Source organism: Stegodyphus dumicola, chromosome 3 (assembly GCF_044657685.1).
Source record: "Stegodyphus dumicola isolate Sdum_Otavi_A_Nest chromosome 3, ASM4465768v1".
Taxonomy (NCBI): domain Eukaryota; kingdom Metazoa; phylum Arthropoda; class Arachnida; order Araneae; family Eresidae; genus Stegodyphus; species Stegodyphus dumicola.
Genome location: NC_140770.1, coordinates 87,942,441 through 87,966,419, shown reverse-complemented (window position 1 = coordinate 87,966,419; position 23,979 = coordinate 87,942,441). Strand labels below are relative to the sequence as shown.

The 23,979-nt window shown below is 33.1% G+C and overlaps 1 long non-coding RNA gene across 1 annotated transcript in view; it reads right to left on the bottom strand.

Annotated features, from left to right (window-relative positions):
* The window catches only part of LOC118200197 (uncharacterized), a 319,672-nt gene extending 296,831 nt beyond the window's left edge, over nucleotides 1-22,841 (bottom strand). The window contains exon 1 of the long non-coding RNA XR_015039998.1: nucleotides 22,647-22,841. This is a non-coding gene — a long non-coding RNA (uncharacterized LOC118200197). The remainder of the gene's footprint in view (nucleotides 1-22,646) is intronic.
* Nucleotides 22,842-23,979: the final 1,138 nt, after the last annotated feature.

Genomic DNA, 23,979 nt, shown 5'->3' with positions numbered 1-23,979 from the left:
TAATAATCGTACTGTTTCATGTTCTTTTTAAGAAAATCAAAACTAAACTGCACATTAAAAAAAAAAATAAATAAAGAAGAAAATCTGAAAAGTTTCAGATTTTAAATTATGTCCAAAGGGGCGTTTTTTTAACATTTTGTGTGTTACCTTTATTTATTAAATATCATGTTCTTTGCACTTAAACTTTTAAACCATAAAATTTCGTTCAACAGCAGTATCGAAAAATAATTTTAAATTGAACATATCTTTAGAATTCCGATACACAGTCTCACGCTCTGGAGACAAAAATGTTTTTTCTGTACATTGCCATTGCTCGCTTTGATATCCTTGAATTTTCGTTAAAGTTTTACAAAATATGAACCCGATAATAAAACAAATTCCAAATTTCAAATTTGGGCTTCCCGATACGTCATTCGAAATTTGATGCCTATAGGTACCGTTGTTGAGAGAAACATAAATGCATTTTTGCAGATTCTTCATTATTTAATTTCTTCAGATATAATACAGGGCGATAATATTTGGTGGCAACAGTTTGAAAAGTGAAACGGACATTCAGAGTGATTTACGCAAAATCGCGAAACTAAAGCAATAGTCCCTAACGGAAGAAGCCCTTTTGGACTAAACAAAATCCCATTTCTAAGATTATGCAGTCACTAATAAGCACTTGAGGAATAAAATTAGGAAGGTGATTGACTTTTCGGCTGCTAGAAGTCAAGAGCTATGTAGTGTAAATTAACCTTCAAAGAAATGCTCCAGCAACAGCGAAACAAAGCAATTAAACGTAGATATAATGTACCCGGACGTACTTTTACAGGAAAGAAATAATTATCGCATACCATATTGTATTATTGTAAAAACACACGAAATTGCATACATTGAACTGACAAAAATAAGTTGGCAAGGTATCAGCATAATGTAGATATATCTAAAAGAACGTAATAAGTATGCATATGAAGCTATTTTTTATTCTGCTTTCAAATTTATTTATTTATGTTCCTTTTATTTATTTTATATTATTTTCTAATTTTGACTGCTGATTGTAAATATTGATGTAAACAAGTCATAATTGTAAACATGGTCTATAAACTAGAAATAAGTTAGACACCACAATTTATAATGTCATGATTAATCTTTACATGTGAATAACAATGTACTGCTAGATATAATATAATTTCTGAAAACCAATTATCGCAAAAACATACGTTACATAACATAATGAATCGTCAAAATTCAGCTGCTAAAGTTTCAGTACAACTATACAATAGTACCTAAATATAAGCTTTGTATAACAATTTTATAGTTCTACCTAAACTCTGATAGTAAACACTGATGTAAATAGATCATGTTTGCAAAAATGATTTATAACGTGGGAACATCACGCCTGTTTCTACTGCAATATATAATGTCTTGAAACATGATGCCTGTACCCACTACAATAGATAACATCTTAAATCATTCACCTATACAACTATGTATATCACATTGTATATGATGTAATGTAATCCATTTTATTTGAGCTAATTTAACGCTGAAAGGTAGGAGTGCCGTTGATGTCGCCGGCGGTGGCAGAAATTGTAGTGTTGGCTGGAGTCACAATTTCCATCACGACTCAAGGAATGATACCTGAATGTTGTTAGTTTTCTAGTTAGTGTGGGGCTAATACCTACTTACCTAGGGTAAATATTAGGCAGTCCCTTCGCATCTACATAACATAACATAAAATTAAAAAATATGAATATTTCTTTCTTAGTTTCTAAACCAAAAATTTCATGAAGACCAAATTAATAAGCCATGTTTCCAAAATTTTGAATAAATATATTGCGAAAATTATAAGCCTCTAATTGAAACTTATCTTGTACAGTCATCAGGTTTTTTGAATTAAGAAACACGAAAAATGAGCAATGCCCTCGTCGGGACTCAAATCTGTACCTCTCGTATACGCGCCGGGTGTGCTACCGTTACACTAAGAAGGCGTACAAAAAGAAGAGAGAAAATATCTTATATACTTCTCCTTTTAAAGGGGGACTGGGGATTAGGGAATCCCATCCAAAATCCTGGTAGTGACGAATTATTATTCACCACCTTTAGTTCGGGCCCCATCGTAGAGTCATTAGGAATTTTTGACGCCGGAAACGTGAAAACTGTGCAATACTCTTGCCTGGACTCGAACCCTGGACCTTCCGATTACGCGCCGCCGAGTATGCTACCGTTACACCACGAAGGAATGCAAAAAGTAGGGAAAAATATCTTATATACTACCCCTTTTAAAGGGCGACTGGAGATGAAGGGACCTAATCGTCAAATTCCGGTGGTGATGAATTATTGCCCACCACCTTTTATTTCGGGCACCACTGTAAAATCATTTTTTTTTTTAAGTAGGAAACGCGAAAAGGTGACCAATGCCGTCGCCGGGACTCTAACTTTGACCTCTCGAATAAGCTCAGAGTGTGCTACCGCTACCCCACGAAAGCATGTAGAAAGGAGGGAGAAAAACCTCATAATCTCTGTAACTAATTGCATCTACGATAATCAACTTTGCATGCCTGGAACCAAATTCAAAATTAGTATATAAATCCTTAGCCTTTCAAGCTTTATAGAATGCGATATCATGTTATACACTTAATAAAGAGCTAACCTTCCACGTCGTATAAATTGTTTGATAAAATCACACTATTTTTAGTTTTATAAGTATTTTAAAAAGTTATATGACTAATTAAGGATATAATACTCGTTAATCAGTTTGTAATATTCACAGTTACATAATTAATTATTCTGTAACTTTCGAATTATTTTACAGTGGGAAGTGTGCATTATATAAAATACATTGATCTCTGAACGTAAAGGAACAAATTTCTTTTCCCCCTATAAAAAATTAAATCACAAGAATCTGAAATAAAATTTACAGAAGAATAAATGGTAAAAGTAATAAAAATATAAGGAAGAGAAAAGTGTCATTATTCATTCAAAATCAGTTAATACTTAAATTGAAACGTAAGGGTGTATGATGTTCCACTGATGCAAGTGAAATGATTTCGGGAAAACAGTGTTTGTGGAAGCTTTTTTAATGAAATGTATAAAAAATGTTCCATAGATATGGTTTAGCTCATTCTCAAAGATAGCGAGTACATGACTAGATGGAAATGAACTTTCAAGCGTTTAAACTACAAAGGGATTCAAACTACACTGCAGCACAGTCTGCAAATTATGGGTGTAACTTTTTAGCGAATGCACAGAGTCGAATTGACCAGTTCTGGACCGTCTGCCAGTGAACCCTCCTTCTAACGGCTGCTACCTAACTCTTTTGGTTAGAATAAAACAAGCTCGAATGCATCTCGATTTGTTGCTAATTATTTTGTGGCTTTCAAAAAGTAAAGTAACTGCTCCTGTAGTAAGGGGAAAAAAAGCACATGTATAGCTTGTTTCCAGAATATCATCTTTGTTTATATTTCACTCACTTCTTCACATAAAGCACAGAGGGTGAGAGGGGCAAGCCCCGTGGGTGAGAGGGGTACGCCCCGTGGGAGCAAAGAGCAAAGACGCTCAATACTGGTGACTCTTGAAAGTATGAATCACGTTATTTTATGATCCAGAGAGCGCAAAGAAGTCGATACAGTCAGGCGATACAGTCAGGAGGATCTTTGAATAGGACACTTATAGAGACGATGATATCCTTCTTTTTCCAGAAATCTTTAGTAACTAAACTCATTTGCATGTGTTCCCTGAAGAGTCTGTCACAGTCCACTATGTACGGAGGATTTCAGAAGAGTAATTTGTCTTAGTTTTTGTAAAATTTTCTCTACATCTATTTCAGAAATTTTCATTAAAAGTAGTCAAACGTGTCATAAAATATTAAAATCCTTACTTAGGAATTATATAAATTTAAAATATGCTAAACAATTTTAATAAAACGGCGACTTTCACATGTTATCCAAGTCAAGCTTGCATGTAAAAACAACCAATCTGCATGTGCGTGTTAAATCCATTTTTTTCTAAGGCTGGACATGCCATTTGATAAATAAGTGGATTAAGAGTTCACATATTTACATGTTTCAACGTTTTTTCAAGAACGTATAAAGTTACCCTTCTATTTTCATTTCACCATTAACTGGACAGCTGGCCCATTAACTGTCCAGGTGATAATGAAACGAAAATTAAATCCTAAAATCCCCCCCTGTATTTGGTGTTATTTTGCATTACTCGCTCACAGTATCAGAAAACATTTATCTATGAATTAAACATTCATATAATTAAGAACGCGAGTCTTTTAAAATTCAAATATTCTTTCTTTCTTTGAATTGTGCTAATACAACATGTCTTGCTTTATAATTTCAAAACAATGCAGTCTTATCACATTTTCCTTATAAACCAATTGTAATTTTATTATTTTTAATCAATTAATTCAATATTTATAGAATGTAAATCCCTAGCTAATTGAAATATGCATATTTTAATTACAACATTAAATTAAAATATAAATGTCCCTTTTACAGAATAAGAGATGCCTAATTTTTGGAAAAGGCTTTATGTTTATTCCTCAAAAATATTAACAACTTCCTAGATATATTTTAATATTTGTAGCACTGGAAACGTTAAACTTTTATGTGTACACGATTTTAATCATATTTCTGAAGGTCTTATGAGTGGAAAATGGAACTGGCGCATAAATGAATATTTTATCTCGCAACAAATCTAATAAAGTGAAACTTCTTAGTAGCTTTAAACTTTCAGTACATTTCTTGGAATACGTTTTGCGAAATAAGAACATATTTCATGCAAACATGACACAAAGAGCCCTGAAAAATGACATAGCCATGGATCTCTGGATTAAAATAATAATTCTCAACAGCCCGTGTAAATAATACTGATTTAAAACCACGATAAAGTCTTGTTGTCACGTAAATAAATTTGTTGAATGGTGACTTGTGTCTTTTTTTCTGAACAGAAGATGACTTTAAAGATTATTTTATGCAGCCGTAAATTTTCATGGCCCCTGAATCCATTGTTTTTGTATCAAATTTTCTTTTGATAGAAACTGGAATGTTATCTCACATTCTCGAGCTAGACTTTAAAAGATCGTAAAAATTGAAATTATTTTGACGAAAATAAGGAATTCTGCAATAATTAAAACTAATATAATGATACTATATTTAAATAATGTATCCATTCTTTTAATTTTCATTTAATATAACTAATACAGCAGAATAGTTCAACAACAGATACATTCTAAAAATCCATATCGCGTAAGTTCCGATATTTGTTAAAATTACAAAAATGTTAATAAGTATTAGTGGTAGGTTACAGCTGGCAATCGCGGTTTATTATTTCGTCACGCCTGATGCAACTGTCTTCGCCAAAGTTATAGCGTGTTTAGAAATACGTGCATAATAATAACATATTAAAGCATTCTTTTTAACAGAAGCAAATATAGTATATACATTTTAAAGCCCATAATTTACAGAAGTGATTTTGTGTATCTCGACTACTGCCAGCTTATCGTACGTCTTCTTGTTCTCAGGAAGAAGAAGAAGAAGCATGCTGTAGCGAAAGCTCAGCTGCAGTAAGATAGCTTCCCCGCAAAGCGGGGTTAAGATTGCTAGAAAGTGGCATGGAAACACAGGGTTTCCAGATCTGGCGTGAAATCACCCATTTGGCGACAAAATCGGCGATGTGCCATACACAGAGTGAGAACATCCTAGAACGCATTCTTAGCAGTTTCCCTCGGAAATGTTTTCTAAGGTAGGTTAAAGCTATATATACCCTGTCTGTACGCGGAGAAAGTAATAAGTTGAGTTCAGTAGTAGAGTTTTGAGTTTAGAGATTAGCCCTGAGAGCGACCGAACCGAATCGAGAGCTGTACTTAAGTGCTTTGCTGTGAACCTGTCATCACCGTTGTAGCCTGAAGGCTGTGTTGTTGATTGTTTCAGCGTGTTTGTCGTAGTTTCTCGACGACTGTAAACGTGTCTTTGGAACTCTCATGTGTCTTTGGAGCTCTCATGGCTAATAAATTGTGTTTTGATTCTTCGTTAATTACTCCAAATCCACAAAACCGTAGAACGCAATAATACTATATCATTGGAAAAAAAGCATTAAATTTTATGTTAATGAAAGCTAAATTCCGTTTTCTAAAAATAATAATTAATTTTGTTTTTTAATTGACAGCTCCAAATGCTCCATCAAAGGAACTGAAAACTAAAATTTCGACATTTGGAGCAACTTATGTTCTAAAAGCCTCCCAGACGGAAAGTGTATATTTTAAATTTGATTTTTCAGCAAATTTGGGATGCCAAAAATGAGTAATTCTAATAATTTCTTAGAATATAAAAGGTAAAAAGGACTTACCTTTTATTCGATCTTCTTTCTTCTCCAAAGCATATCCGGGAGTATTTTTCCTAAGTACATGTACACACTACTCACAGAAAAAAGGAGACTTCTAAGATAATGAGATATTTAATTTACATCACAGCACTAAACTAAAATATATATGTAACACAGAAGAATAGGATTAACATGTTTCACTCAAACGTCCATCACGAGTTCTCAACTAAAATGTTCTGATTTAGTTTTGCTGCGCGCATGCGCAAATCACGTGGTTTTCGGTGAGAGTTTACGTAGATTGCGCATTGGCGCGAAAGTTAAGTTTTAAGTAAGTAATTGCATATAGCTCCCCTGATGTCTCCCAACATGCGTTGAAATCAGTTTCTATAGGATATTCTTCGGAAAGGCATGTTCTAAGTTTCAGTAACATCGGGTGCTCTGTCTATAGAATATAGAAATGGAAAATAATACAAGAATATTGCAATAAAAGTAGTAAGTCTGATTAGCGGTTAATTTTGTTGCCAAAATTGACGGAAAAAAATGGATAAATGTCGCCAAACTTAACGATCATTTGGCGACATTTTATTCCTGTCCCTGTATAACTGTAATTGGCACTGTGATTGAACCTTATATGTAACTGTAACCACATCAGGCTCTTAAATGTGGCTTTCGTATATGCCTTAAAGTAATTTTGAGAAATGGAGAGTACTAGAGATTTCTGAGAGGCCGGGGAAACTATATAAGCCTAGATGGAACATCAGTTCTTAATTGTTTAGTTCAATATTGAGTTCGACGTACTGAGAGATCTCTATGGGAGATTCGCCTTTAAGGTGCATTTTGAATTGCGCTCTATTTAACGCTCTTAGTAGTTTGAAGAGTAACTACTGATTGGTAGTATGTGATAAAGAAGAGTTCTACAAGAATTTGTGTGGGCAATTCCAGAATTGTAAAGCGTTTGTATAGGTAAAATGAATTTTAGCAAACTATCATCGGTTCTGCGTGCATTCAATTCATTTCGAAAGAATTTTGTATATATGTAAATAATTATGAAATTATATACAATATGTATAGGTACATAATTAAAACTACTGATCACTGAAAAATAAAACAACTATTTTACTCATACTCACAATTGGTTACAATATTAGTCCTAGCAATTAACATTCGATTAACTTAACAATATTTTAAGCATTAGTACCAGTTAAAAAATTAGATTTCATATCATTCGAGTAAAAAGCATTAAAATATGAACTGATCATTGGATCTAGTGCATGATTCCTTTGAAATTTAGAGTAATAATGGCACTGAAATGCATTATCTCTCCAACAAAGAAAAATTCAGATGCGTCGTAATAAACACAAAATATAGAAAGAATTTTGATTTCTTATATACGTGAGCTAGAAATTTCAGAATGCTTTAACAGCATTCTACAAGCGAAAAAATTACATCAACAAACTGGAATGTAGCAAGATTTATTTATTTATTTATTTATTTTGTCGGATGCAATAATGTGATGATAAAGCCTTTCTCATTCTACTACACTCCTGTCCATAAATTAAGGATAATTCGGAGTCACGCGGAAATCGAACTCTAAAATAAATATATCACCTGTAAAATCACTACACACATCTTCAAAAATCATATGTAAATTTCAGGAAGTAACCAGATGACACCGATGGTACGTCACAATGACGAGAGTGTAAGAGAGTGATATATAAGGAATACAGGCAAAGCAGTAAAATTGTTCGCAGGCGCTTTGTAAGCATTTCAGTCCAATAACCGAATAGTTATGACACAAAGGACGCATTTGGATGATTTTTTACGTGGTAGAATTATCGGCCGTCTGGAATGTGGGCGTACCCAACTGGAAGTATCAGACGAACCTGGAATTGCCCAGAGTGTCATCTCCAGGCTTTGGCAACGATTACAAGATGATGGTAATGTGAGTAGACGTTACAGCACAGGTCGCCCCAGAGTTATAACGCCGAATGAGGAGCGGTATTTGGCAGTTACTGCCAAAAGAAACAGGCGGAGCATAGCCTCAGACCTGTCTCGTCAGCTCTCTTCAGCCACTGGTACGACAATTTCAAGGCAGACCGTGTACAGACGCTTAGGGCAGATTGGTCTATATGCTCATGGACCTGTCAGATGCGTTCCACTTACTGCAACTCACTGTCGCCTGCGGTTAGCCTAGAGTAGAGAGTGGACACCGACACAGTGGGCTTTTATGATGTTTTCCGACGAGTCCAGGTTTAGCTTGCAGTTTGATTCTCGCCGGACTTTCATATGGAGAGCTCCAGGTACCCGTTACCACCAAGAAAACATCATTGAACGACACCGTTACGGTGGTGCAGGAGTGCTCGTTTGGGGTGGAATTATTCTGGGTTCCAGAACTGACCTGCATGTTCAAATTGGAACCATGACAAGCCAAATCTATCGGGACGTCACGTTCTGGAACAACATGTACGTTTGTTTCGGGGTGCCATGGTTGCACAATTTGTGTTTATGGATGACAACGCCCGTCCTCACTGTGCAAACATCGTAAGCGAATGCCTTCAATCGGAGGATATCACCCGTATGGACTGGCCAGCATTCTCACCGGACTTGAATCCAGTGGAGTACGTGTGGAACATGCTTGGCCGACGAGTTGCAGCCCGTCAACCTCCTCCTACATGTCTACTGGAACTTCGGAGAGCATTGCTTTTTGAGTGGTCTAATATCCCCCAAGATCAGATCGATAATTTGATACTCAGCAGGCCTAGGCCTTGTACGGACTGTATTGCATCATCTGGGAGACATACAATGTATTAACAATCATACCAAGCATGTAATATTGGTTTTTTGTAAATAGGGTTTTTTTTTTTTTTTTTTTTTTTTTGTAATTTGCTCCAGGGAGAAAAAATCGCTATTTTTTTTAATAATATCAAACATATAGCATCTTTTTTTGCTCTTTACCTTTTGTTTAATAAATAAGCTTTACAAATAAGTCAAATTTGTTTGCTTTTAGCTCTTCTTTTTCCTGATTTTGCATTATCCTTAATTTATGGACATGAGTGTATATAACATCGTAAGTCACTCTGCGAACAGTGTGTTGCCATTGAAGGACACTCTACGAACAACGTCTTGGCGAATGTCTATTTGCCAAGACGTTAGTCCAGTCAACGTATGTATTTTTACTGCAACAATTTTAATGTAACATTTTCTAACGAAAATGGTTAAATTCTAACGAAAATGGTTGAATCTATTCATATAAACGATTTGTAAACGATGTAAATGTTATGTAAAGTAAATTATATTTATTTACATTTATAAACTATGTAAAACGTTGACATTTGTAAACAATGTAAATAAAGATAACAACTAATTCATGTAGAATCAGATTCAATCAGGACAGCTTTAACAATTCTTATTGCTAAGATCACATTTTTAATTTAAGTACAGCTAACCTGCCGAAAACCCCTGCCTTTACTAGAACAGTTATATGGCTAGATTTTATATTTTTGTAATTAATTTTCATAGAAGAAAGATAAACGACTATAGCAAGCTCGCAAGGCCGAGAAGCGGAAAGAAAAAAATGCGTATTTGATTGATTGTTTAAGTTTCAGTTCTCAAAATTTGAAATTAATTTTAGCTGAAGCGTTATATAAGTTTCTGAGTCCTCTGCATGATGTAAAAATCATGTAAGGAGGATTAATTTTGAAATAACGCAATTTAGAGCGATTTTATTATAAGCAGTTACTATTTTTAGGTTAGAAAGCGGAAATAACTACATTAAAAAAGGAAGAGTTAAAGGACAAACCAAGTTAGCATTTTGTAATTTTTTACCCCCCCCCCTTTTTTTTTAGCTTTCAAACATAAAGTATCTAAATTTTCAAACGAATGTCAAGTTACTTTTGCAAAATCAGATAATTTTCTACCATTTCAAGGAAAATTCATTAAATGCCCTCAAGTGGTGTTCTACTAGTATATTTACATAAAGAGTTTTAGCATTACTTTCCAGCTTACATAATCAAGTTGTAAAAGATGATGCAATTTTAAACACTTTATTGTAAAAATTAAGCTTGCCTTAATATAACATGAATACATATATTAATATTATGTATATGTTATGCATCTACTTTAAAACTCGAGGTTATAGTGGGGAATCTGGTATCCGCAAGAAAGAAAAAGGAAATTTATAGAAAAATAATATCACTAATGGTCCATTACTAATGAAGTAAGAAAAGGATTCTGAATACAATACCTCTTTCAACAATTGCTTATAAGAATAAAGAAACAGTAACAATACAAGAGGCATGTTAGAAATGCAATATTCTAAGAACTATCATGCCTTTCTGGTAAACTATTACTGCAAATATGTTTTTGATATCATTCGATCTTTTTTATTTAGCCGCCAGATTAATGATCTTGGAACATAGCGAGATATTATTAAGGTTCTCCACTGATGTTTTTATGCAATGCCTTGTTTTTCACATTTCTGTTTCCCTTTAGTCGTGTTCATTTCTGAATTTCTTAATAATGTGGCATACCTTCTTTATGCTAGTGGATAAAGAAGCATTTGTAGAGGCCTGAAAATTTCAATTATATGTTATTGCAGTATATTGCTTTTTATTTCGTTGTAAACGGAAAGGATCAAGGTTAGCTAAGAAAGAAATACGTCGTATTTTGAAAATTACGAGCATTTTATTTTCATTATATATTTTCCCTTAAGTCAGTTCAGTATTTAGTATGATAAAAAATTACACGGGCATATGCAAAGCATTAGTATTGAAATCATGGCAAATCGAGATTTGAATGAGACAAATGTATTATTGTTTATTCTACGACATGCAGTGTTTTTAATACTGTGCATTTCTTTGTAGAGACATTAGGTTCACTGGAAAAGCCAGAGAGATGAAAAATTATCAACCGCGTTCGCCGGGAATCGAACCACGGACCCAGTGTGCAGAACCACAACACCAAAGTCATACCAAGAAGGTGGGAGAAATACCTTATACCAATATAACGGCGGCCAATATAATAGGATATTATATTGGCCGCCATATATTATGCTATTCTAATGCGGTTATGCTGATTATGTAATATGTATTTTAAGGTGTGGATGTCAAGAGTGACTATCCGAGTAAAAAATGTAAAAATTTCGCATTATATGCATAATTGCTGTTAACAAAAGTAGCATTAAAAATGATACAGTCCGCTAAGTCTGTGTATGAATTTCATGACTTTTGTTTTTAATTGTGATCAAATGCGATGATCGATCATAAGCTATTTCTGACATAGCTTCATAGTGTATTTCAGTTAAAAATTATTCAGATTTATTAATTTTAAAACAAAAAATAATTAAATTTAAATAATGAAAATCAAAGTAATTTAAATCCTTTAGACTGCATGTAATATCATAGTTGTAAATCGTTACCTTTTATGCCTATTCTCTGATTGACAATTTAATCTTCATGACTATGATCTGTCTATGTGCATTTTGGGAACTGAAGAGGGTAAAAATATATAGTCCGGTTCCGAAAACTTCTTAGTGCTTATAATATTATTTTGGTTACTTGACATTTAAAAAATAAGGAAGTAATTAGGGTCTCAAAGAGTTTATGAACAGCGTGTGCGATCAGATCACATTAACTTCCCAAATGGTGTTTTGATCACGAAAATGGAATCACTTTCCATGCAGAAAAGAGACATTAGTTCAGGTTTCACTCAGCGTCTAGGCTTTTGCAAGCTGACAGCAAACAGTCTTATGAAATAATTAGTAACAGAAAAGAATGTCAAAGACAGTCCTAAGTAAATAAAATATTTTATGCGATTTAACAGTAATTTTCATGAAAACCTATCTACAGGAAACATAATATTTCCAAGGAATTCATTTAATAAAAACAATTTCTTACACTGCAATGGTTAAGAGAATATTTGAAGTAAGATTAACAAGATATGTGAATAGACCGTAAAATATCATTTGAAGGGAATTTGAATTTCCAATTTTTAATTTGTTTTTACTTCCCTGTACGAAGTAAAAAGGAAGTACTGTAATCGCGAAAACTTCTGGGTACCATATTTCAACGAAAATATTCATTTTAACCGCTATCGATTGCAAATTAACGATGTTTTTCTTTGACAGCTGTACGTAAGGACAGGATAAAGGAACTTTTTCTCCAAACGAATTATAAAACTGATTTAAAATGGATTCAGAAGAGATTATTGTCGTGGCGTCTGTACATACTTATGTATGTATGTCGTCGTAACTCAAACACGAGTAGCCTTAGAACGGTGTAATTTTGTATATAGGTCTGATATAATATGTAGATGTGCACATCCAATTTTGGTTGTAATAGGTCGAACCAAAAGTATTTTTTTGGCTTTAAGAATCATTGAATTATCGTGTTCTTTTCTTCCGGTTAAGGTTTTTATGCCTTTAATTAACCTGCATGTTATAATTGTAGAATTATCAAAAATTTTAAAGTTGTTAAGTGAGGCTGAGCCTAATTTCTTTACCCTAGCAGCCATCTTTGTTTACATTTGAAATTTAGCAGAATAGTGGATTGTTGCCAATCTAGAGAAACTAAATTTGGCAACAACAAAATAATGTCTTCTTTTATTGCTGTGAATTAAACTATGCTTAATCCATTCTGGAATTATCATTTAAGTTATTATATTATCTCATATATTGACTCAGCATAGCCTTCTGCAATAAATTTAGTTTCTACGCCTTCAGTGTCTTTTTGTCGAGTGAGACCAAAAGTAAACATTCAGTTTTGTGTACGGAAAAAAGAAAATCTGCATTCTTACCCGCTGGCCGAATTAGTTGTTTTTGCGTAGAAACTGTAATTTTAATTGTAAAAAAAATATTTTTTTGAATTGTTTTAACTTCATTTCGTGTTTTATGCTTTTCTATATCTTTAAATTTTTAATATATTTGAGTTTTTATGTATTCTTACTTTGTCGCGAAGTGAGAACTGAATTAATTGAATGAGAAATATATCTCGAATGAAATTCGAGGAAATAAGTTTGAATGAAAATCGGGGAAAATGCGTATAATTTAATATTCCGTACAAGGAAGTCATGCCGGGTACACTTCCGATTTTTTAATTACGCTTTTAGTGTATATCTAATCCAATGAGGCCCCGTTGACGCATCTATTTTGCACAGTTAAGAGTGCAGATGGCCTTCTGCTATCAGAGAATGGGAGAAAGAGATACTCAAAATATATTCACCGAACATTTTAAATGGTATAAATGCCGCTACAACTTGTAATATTAATAACCAATAGCACATATTAACTTGCATTATCAAGAAATCGTCTACAATTAAAATAGTTCGCTTAATATATAGAAATAATTACCATACATCATTGCTATACCATTTTAACAATATTTACAAATTCATACAAATATCACCCTTAACAATACTATTACATAAGGCAACGAGTGAAAGTGGGAAAATATTAGCTTAATACAGATCAGGGTGTCCGTAAAGACTCCCTGGTGGTTCATGAAGTTTTAAAAGGCGTCGATAGCTGAATATGCAGTGACAAGTTATGGGCATAATCAAGATCCCATTGATTACAAAAAATGTCTATTGATAAAACTGATATTTAATTGTTTCTTGATAATGCAAAGTCAGGTCTTACTCAAATCACATGGGCACACTAAAGTTTGGAATAAAATAATCATTCAAGATAAATATCACGAAATAAAATTGCTACCGAACCAACATTTATTGACTATTTCCCTCTTCTTACCCAGTAGGAGAAGACTAATCAAGTCAGTTACTTACTAATGAACAAACAGGCTGAACTCGTTGATTTAAAGCAATTACATCAAGCAATTTTATGTGAATATTAAAATAATTGAACAATATATCAAGCACAGCCACCACATTCATAAAAGTCGAACTTTCGTTCAAATAAAAACACCCATTTTGTTTCCAAAAACTCGTTTATATTTGTAAAATTAAAATAAATAGTAATGCAAAATATTAATAAAGCAAATCTAATAAATCATTTTATTCCAAACATTCATATTTTTAGCCTAATTGTTGTTTTTGAGTTATTTATGTGCAATTATTTGTATTATGGTACTGCTGTGTGCTGTATAATTAAACAGAAAATGTGAAGAGTCTATGAAGAAACACTTCTTTAAATGGAAGTCAATGCAAGAAAAAGGTTGGGAATTCCTGATATAGATACATAAATACAATAAAACATAAATGTGGTAACAAGATACATATACACAGAAATGAGAAACAAATGACAATAGAGATATTTACTAGCAACATTTATGTTATATTCAATTTCCATTCTACTTCAGTTATTACTTATAGTAATACTGTAAAGCGGTTCATACATTTAAGCTATAGCAGTGCTGGCGACATATTATATCGGTCTTTAATTTTTATTTTAGTCAAATCTGTCGTATATTTTTTTTGAAATGGAAACGTACTCATGAAAGTACTTGAAATCATATGTAATCTTACTAGTATTTTCGGCCCATGCCGAATCGGCGATGATGGCTTGCGAAGCTGAAAGTTGATGGCTTCTGGACATTCGATCGGGGTAAACGACCACCTTACATGCAAACTGCTCATTTTCAAGCAGGACAGAACAGTGAAATTATTGATGAAAGGACCATATCAACATATTTTAGACTCTTACATTCTTCAAGACAATGTTAATCATGTCCTGTCAAATATTCGGAGAACTACTGACTTAAATATCGTCCATTTCCCGGGTTAGAGCTCTTATACTGTTTGTTTACAATATTAAAATCTATGAAGAAAATAATGGAGAAGTTATGCTACTTAAAAAGGCAAAAGGACTGTCAAACTCATCACAAGAATTTATGGCAAGCCCAAATTTCCCAAGATACAAAAAAGCTGTGTGGATAGATGACAAATTGTTATCAACAAGTAATTATTTTGAATGTTAGTGGAAGTACATCACTTTAAATTCCCATTATTGTAAAAGCTCAAATTTTAATAGAAATTCAAAAAGCAGATTAAACGATTTCTTAAGTCTTGGTTAGAAAATGTAATATTTTTGCATTTTTAAAGCAAAGGCTGTAGAGACATAGTTATTTTTTTGAAGCAGGAGAAGTGAAAAATGAGCAACGTCTTCGCCAGGAATCGAACCACGGACCTCTGGAATACGCGCCCAGCGTGCAGACCACCACACTATGAAGGCACGCTAAGAAAGCCGGAGAAATACCTTATAAGGCTAGAACATGTTTCAGAAATGGCAGTGGTGAAGAGGGGAATAAACAGTCTTTTAATCAAATTTTTCTCAAATAATTTTGATGTCGAATAATTCATAAATGCATACTTAAATAATTAGAAAATCGGTCAGCCTTCTCAATAAGTTTTCCTAAATTTTAATGAAACAAAAATGCAGTTTCTTAATTTTTAGTTCCAAGTTAAATGATAGGATGGATCTCCCTGTTGAAACACTATTTTTATGGTATGGAAAGTGCTCACTGCGGCCTAGGTGAGGCAAAAATGGGGTTTTCAAAAAATACAAGTCAGAAAGATATTTTACAGGGAAATATGATTCATGAACACAGCATATTAAACTAGAAAAATAAAACAAAACATAGAGGGTTAATTCCATAATAGGAGTATAAAAACACTGGAAGAATGAAACGTAAGCTATAATTAATTTCTTCATATGGAATAAAATGCGATCTAATTCATGAAATTTTCATTCCTGATAGTCATTCCTTTCATCTGCGATGTTTGAATGTTTCAAAACACTTGATAGATTGAGTCATAGGCTTGGAGAATTACAACCAATCAGAATAATTTTAGATGCGAGCTTGCCAGTGATTTGCTTAAATACATTCGTTTATTTATGTTAACTGCCAAAGTCTTATGCCAAAGTCTCATTTTAAAAACAGCCCGCATGGTAATATTTGACTCCAATAAATTTACCAATAATTTTGCATTTTGCCTGGCATTAAAATGCATTTAAATACTCGTATAAGAATTAATTTGAGATTTTTGTAAAATGTATGCCTTCAAAAATATTTTTCTTCTTCTTTACAATGAAAACAAATTGCGCATATTTGCGAGGAAAGAATATGAAACAGATTTAAGACTTGATTTATAAAACTGTGATTGTTCTTTCTCTGAATTTGATCCAGGAAAAGTAACTACACAGCTCTAAGAAAAGAAATGTAACTCCACAACTAAAACTAAAGAAGTAGTTGAAATATTTTCTTTCGTTTCTTTCACGAAGCAAATTTAGTTTGCTTTATTTCATGCCTTTTTTAAGACAACGCCTTGCCTTATTGACTCCTTTAAAAGAAGACGAACCTTTCATTTGGAACATTTTTTACGCTTTGATTGTTTAAAAGAAAAGAGACACAGAACATTTTCTGTCAATTCTTTTCCTTTCCCTCAACTTTCTAACGGATATTCTTTTATGTTAATCAAACTCTTATTACGTTTTTCATTTTCCCATTGTAGCTGATATTCGTAATGATATTCTTGAAGCATGTACCACTGCGGATGATATATTTTGGCGATGTTTCAAAGCAAATCTTGGCGAGAAATCTTCCAGCTGCTGAAGGGGTTCTGCGATCATTTGTCATCTAGAGATATTTATGCAATGCTGCGGGGAAATTGTCAAAAGGGAATAACCAAGCAGACGTATGTTACAAAATGCATTAGTAGTGGATTTCGAAAGACGTGTCATTAATACTGATACATATAAATTTGGCACAAGGGTAATTATGATGAAACTATTGCTTTTCCAATTTCAAGCCTCTGCTTTCGTGTTAAAGAACGTTCTTTTTTAATGCTTAGCGTAGCTAGTTAACCTTATATTTTTGTATTCCTATTTGTAATTTATTATTATATCTTCCAATAAATTATTTTTAATCACAAATTAATATAATAGAGACTTAAGATTTGAAATTATACCGGCTTTAAACAAAACATAGAGATTTGCTTTTTTGTTAGTTATTGCGTTTTATGAACGGATAATGTGTGTGTAAATAAATGCATAAAAACTTCAAAAATAAAAAAATAAAATTACCATAAAATACATAATTATCATATAAGAAACATAAATTACCATTTACAAGTATTATGTTTCTGGATAATGACGATAATTATTCGCAACAGAAGAGTTCATAACGCTTTAGAGACATTAAGATTTTCAGAAGTCGGAGAGATAAAAAATTAGAAACCGCCTTCGCCGGGAATCGAACCACGGACCTCTGAAATACGGGCTCAGTGTGCTGACCACTGCACTACGCAGGCACGTTAGAAAAGCGGGAGAAATACTTTATAACGCAAATACATAGCAATTATTTATGATCATAATAGATATGCCTGAAATCAATTCTAAAGAATTACCAATAACTAGAGCTTGCTCAACAAGATTCCACCGACAGTTTTCTGAAAGAGCAACTTTTCTAAATAGCTATTAAAATGCAATTTAAGGAAAAGTATATAAATTAATAACACTATAAAAAATCAAGTCTAAGTTAACTACATAGAAACCTCGAAAACTGAATGTCCTTTCATTGGGGCTAGCAGAAGGCTAGATTGAGGAAAGTATTACATATAAAGAGTCAGAACTCTTTATATGTAATATTTTCCTCAATAATTTTGAGTCATTATTTCTAGAGTTAATTTTCATTTATCAGTTTTAGAAAATTATTTTTATAATTTTCTCCTGAATCATTAGTCAACACTGTAGAACTGTTTACGTGCAGTACTTTCCTCAACATTTTCAAGGCGAAGACTATGAGGGATATCTTAGAGGAAATATGAAAGTATCATGCTTCAAATTTCCGTTATTCTTTCAAATGTTAACATTATTTTGCTTTTCCTATATTTCTAGTTTTTTTTAATAATGTCTTTTATTTTCTTTGATAAAGCTAAAAGAGGAAGGTTATTCTTCCAAAGAATACTCAGCTCTTTTTCGTTAGTTCAAATTGCAAACGTACTAGGCACATGCTCAAAAAATAGTAAAAAAGGCAAAATACGAAATAAAATGAAACTTATGTAAATGCAAAATTGAAATAAAATGAAATTTATGTAAATGCGAAATTTAAATACAATGAAACTTATGTAAATGCGAAATTTAAATAAAATGAAAATTATGCATGAAATTGATCCAAGAGATTGGTGCTGCATTACTAGACGACATAGCAAACAATAAGGCAGAGACATACAAAAACACATGTATTACGACCATCACCTAGCGAAAGACCAAATGGGACAGAAAACTGTGAAATAGAAACATCACGCTAATAACAGGTTTGATAACTTCTAGCTGAAAAACATGCTTGAAAACGGCGAGGCAAATATACGATGGAGCTCGTAAAAGGTGCCTACCGGCACACTGCGACCTGTTATCCGTCTTTTCAACATGTGCAACATATGCTCTAGGGGATTCAGGTTCGATCGGGCCGGCGTTATCGTCCATAAATATCGCGTCGGTACCCATTCCGGAGATAAAAGAATGCACAAGGTGTAGAATTTCATCTCATTTCAGACGGCTGTGACTGAACTACCAAGAATCACCTAGAGGTCGGCGCGGACATTCGTTGCTATACTAGCCCGTACAAGTTAGCCTCCTGCTCTGCAATGGTCTCTTTCGACGATGTTTGGTGCCCGATAACGTGTGGCTCTCATTATATCATTGTCCTCGGGAATCATTCTGGATGTTAAATCGGGACATATTCATAAAGAGTACGTGGCCCCATACTCTATTATCCAATTATAATTTTCACGGCCCAATTCAGCCTCGCTGTGACATATATGGCGACAAACGAACACAAAACACATATCGTCGGGTGTACAGTCCACCTTCATGCAGGCGATGCGACACAGTTTGGCGGGATATGGGCCGTCCTGCAGCAGTAGAGAGATGCCAGGCCAGCTGTCGTGCTGTTAGTGATCTACGGCGCCTTGCACACAGAAACAGGAAACGATCTCTGCCGCTGTGGTATTCCTCCGACGTCCAGATCAACGTCTTCTGCAGGGGTTTTGATCCCTTTGGTAACGATTTCAGAGCCTATTGATGACACTGCGATGCACGTTCAGCTCTCTCGCAACAGCAGATTGTCTTGCACCAGACAGACATGCAAAACCACATGTATTACGACCATCACATCACCTTTTGTAATTGCTTTGCCACTAATGCGGTCTCCTGATTTTGATTCCAGTTATCTATTTGTAATTATTTATAACTATATTAAGTTATATATTCCAAATAAAATTCCATCCAAAAATATGTAACGTATATTTTTATGTACTTACGGCTATGGCACCAATATTAATTTAAAATCATGGGAAAACGAACATGATAAACATACTGTAGTTTATTCAGTAAACAGCGAATATTTTTCAGTTTTGAACTTTCACTGTTTTCGGGGAAAAGGTGTATACATAAATCTGCTCATCTAAAAGGGCATAATGATTAAGACATTAGCAGATGGAAATAGACGGCTGTAAGTAACTGATAGATCAAAATATGTACGAATAACAATGTTTGTCGGTGCAGTGCTATTTTATGATTTTCAGCATTTATTGAACCTTTAAGATTGCGATTCGAAATTGGAAGCGTAAAATAATGAACGATGGTGGCCTAGTTACTTGTTTCCACTCATTGTTTGTTTTCAATTTTACAACATCTCATGCAAGAAAACAAAACTATTTTCCCAGCGCAAACGACTTCAATAAGACTAAACTGAAAAGAATATCAATTAATATTTGAAAATATGTTCAGAATCTAGGAAATTCGGAAAATCATCTTATCGTAAGAAAATGCATGTTGGTTATACTTAAAGTGACCCTATCCAGACCTACGTTTGTTGAAACTACCTAAATTCCGTTTGTTGAAACTTGGTTTTTACGATATATGGACCACGAGGGAGAGAAAATTCTGATAACAAATAATATTTTTAATTCCGGCCACTAGATGGCGTTTTTCATACAATGGAGAAGGGCGTTATGAAAATTAAGAACTTCTTGAAATGACAGCACTCGATGCCGCAAAATCTGCCTTCATAGCTACTTACTTTCTAATCAGAAGAAAACGTGCACTGCATCTTCGCACCAATCGAACTACCCAACTCTAATCCGCCAGTTCTTACTTATGCAGTTCATGGATGAGCAACTGAACCTAAAACGTGCAGGAAAAATACAGAAGTTCTACATCATAAAATCCTTCGCACTATTGGCAATGCTCCTTTGTTTGTAAAAAATTCTGTTATTCACCGCGACATCGACATAAAAAACATTCGTGATTATATTTATTATATTTCAACATATTCTTACTACTTCTTTAATAATATGTCCACTTCCATCTATCCTGAAATCGTTTCAGTTTCTGATTATGATGCTATAATTGATTATATCATCGAGAAGCGAAAAACGGTACATTTTAATGCCAAATGGTAGTTCTTCTGGTATTGATACCTGATGCTTTTCCAGGTTCTCACTTTATGTATTTCATTTGCAAAGACAGGAATTTGTTTCCTTTATTTTAGGAACTTATTTTAAGTTTATTTCAGTGAAAATCCACATTCACTCAGTTTCCAGCTCTCCACTCTACGTTAACGGATGGCGTGTCTTGTTCACTGCTAGCAAACCAGAGGTCTTCGGCACTATTTGCAAATAGTAAACAGTCAATGCACCATTTGGCTCTAAGTAAAAACGCTCAGTTCGTTATAGGCTCGTTGTACCAGCATCCAATATCCAAGCCGTAATATCATTCTTCACCATGCCTTTAAGGAAGAAAGATTGAGCTTTACTGACCAAGTTGCTTTATCAGAATCGCAGTTATACTTTAGTTGCATTGTGAGAATATCGAAATTTGAAAGGCTTGAGGACTTGAAAGCCCGTGTCGAAGAGTGGTTTGAAAATGTTAATTACTAAATTTGAAGAGACTGGAGAGTTATTTGTGCTACCAGAAAGAAAATGGAAATAGATTTCAAACGAAACTTTGGAATAAGTCATTGTTGCTATGGCCAACAAGCCATTATATTCCCTACATTATCGACAAGTGCTTGAGCAGTGGTAAGAGATTTATCAACCTCTTGATCCGCAATCACCCAAATCAAGACAGATTCCCTAGTTTCAAAATTATGCAGTCCATTTTAACGTGGAAACAGTACAAGATCCTCACGGTGGAAAAGTTGTTTGCTGAAAATCTGCATCAACGTGTTCGTTTATAGCGTACTCGGTGTTATAAATGATAAATTAAGATAATTTTCCATTAAAATTGGACATATGCTAAATAACTAGCGTACGTTTTCTATCTAAAAATGTTCATGATAAGCTTTTTACGACATATTTTTATTCTAAAAGTATTATTGCGATAAGTAAAATTACAGTCAAAAGATCACTCAGTGCATTCATTGTTTTTGGTTTCACATTATTACATAAAAGTAGTTCTAAATCTGTATGGTCCATAACGTCTTTTAATATCTGGAAAAAACATCATTAATTCGCTTTCTCTTCATCGCAATATTTTTTTTTATCTTAGCAAGAATTATTGAAATGTTTTTTCCTGCATTCCACTAATGAATATCTGATTAAATTATCATAGAGATAATAATACAATATTTTATTTAAGTTCTAATTTAATAAGAAACTTATGATCTCGATGTTGAATAAATATTCTTTTAGGTGCAATTACTTAATTAAAACGAACCCAATTTAATGTCAATAAAAGAATGAAACATTTTATTGTTCCAAAGAAATGAAGCCATTCATCTAACAAAACTTTTCCATTAAATGGACTCGCAACCACAACATAAATAAATAAAGGAAATCAAGTAATGGATATTTCAGGTTCAAGTGTTATTTAATTTAGCAATTATGACTTTTTGTTAATTGAACTTCATCGAGATATAAAATTATATCTCGAAAGATATAAAATTATGGAGAAAAGAACTGTTCGCCATTTGGTAAGTACCTCACAAGAAGAATTTATTTATGCTTTTGCGAAGTTTTAATAAAACTAAAAAAGCAACATGAAGGATGAATACAAAATCCATCCACAGTAACTAATTTAAGTAATCATGTAGTTTATAATTTTTTGTTTCTCATATTCTTTAAATCTGTTAATTTGTGATGTTACTTTCAGTAGAGTATATTATGGTAACATTTCTGGACTGTTACAGCGCATATGTTATTGATTTTTCCTCATTTACAAATTTCAGAAAAGTATTAAAAAATAAGCTTATATCAACTTTTTACAATGATAATATATAAATGTTAAAAATTAAAAATATATTAGATTCAATGAAAAGGACATTATATATTATATATTATATATTTATCTAATACATAATCTAATCTAATCACCATACCGCTCAGTCGGGATGGTGGTCAAGGAAGCTGACTGCGATGCCGAAGGGCCTGGGTTCGAATCCTGGAGAAGGCATGGTTGTAACTGTCCGTCCCTTCATAGGAAAGGCGATGGTGGCCCACCTATCAAGTGCCTCCATAATAAAGAGACCACCACATCCGGTCTTGTATAGATTAATAGACTTCGTTACATTTGTAATTGTTCATAATCTGCCATTGAAAAAAAGACATCATTTATTTTATTTTCAGAGTATTTATTGCAAACAATATTATCCAAAATTAATAACATTAACGAAAAATACCAGCTAAGAAAATTTAAAATGACACAGTTTTTAGTCTAATAAACAAAATTAAAGAAGGGTAAAATAAATTTGTATTCCTAATTCAATTTCAATGAAATGAATTAATTTCAATGAAAAATTCTGGGTACCCTATTTCATAATTTGAAGAAGTGAAAAACAAAAAGAAATCTTTTTTAAAAAGTATTTGTGCTTATTTTCTTCTACCTTAAGCCTTAAAATTCTGTAATGTAAGATTACTTTTCAAAATTGCTGTTTTTTTAAAGAAATGCTTACTTTATTAGTCACATCAGTAATTTATGCATTACATATTTATTTACAATATTTGACTAAGCATTTCATGAAAAGGTGATGCTAAATTGTAAATATCACAGCAAAAAAGCAAAACATTCTCTTTTTCCGTTATATAACATTAAAACTCACACTTCAAAGGTACAAATTAAGTTAAAATGCTCTGCTCATTTAAAGGAAAAAAAATCTTTCTTTTCATTATGCAAAATTATTTTGCATGGCATTAGTTTTTAATATTTTGTGTCTGCAAATATGTGAACATTCGGTACAGATATGTTTTTCCTACATGACTTGAAGATATAAATAAATGGGAAAACTGTTAAATTTTTTTCGGAAGTCTGGAAATCTTTATAGTTCGGGCAAAATACTGAAGTTAAACTCTGTACATTCCCGGGGTTGTAATCCTTCATTAAAATAGTCTATCACTGACACGTAGCATATGAATTTCGTACGGGCAGTCTTTTTTACTCCCTTGTACGAAGTAAAGGAAGTATTTTTATCACACACAAAAAAAATTCTGGGTACCGTATTTCAATGAAAATATCCATCTTGACTGCAATCGAATGAAATTTGACAGAATTTTCTATGTGTTTCAATTTTTAATAAAAATATTTTTAGGTTTATATTTATTTTTGCCTTGCCGCGAAATGAGAACTGAATGAGAAATATATCTACAGTGAAATTCGAGGAAATATGATTAAATGAAATGCAATAAAAAATGCGCATTATTTAATATAACGTACAA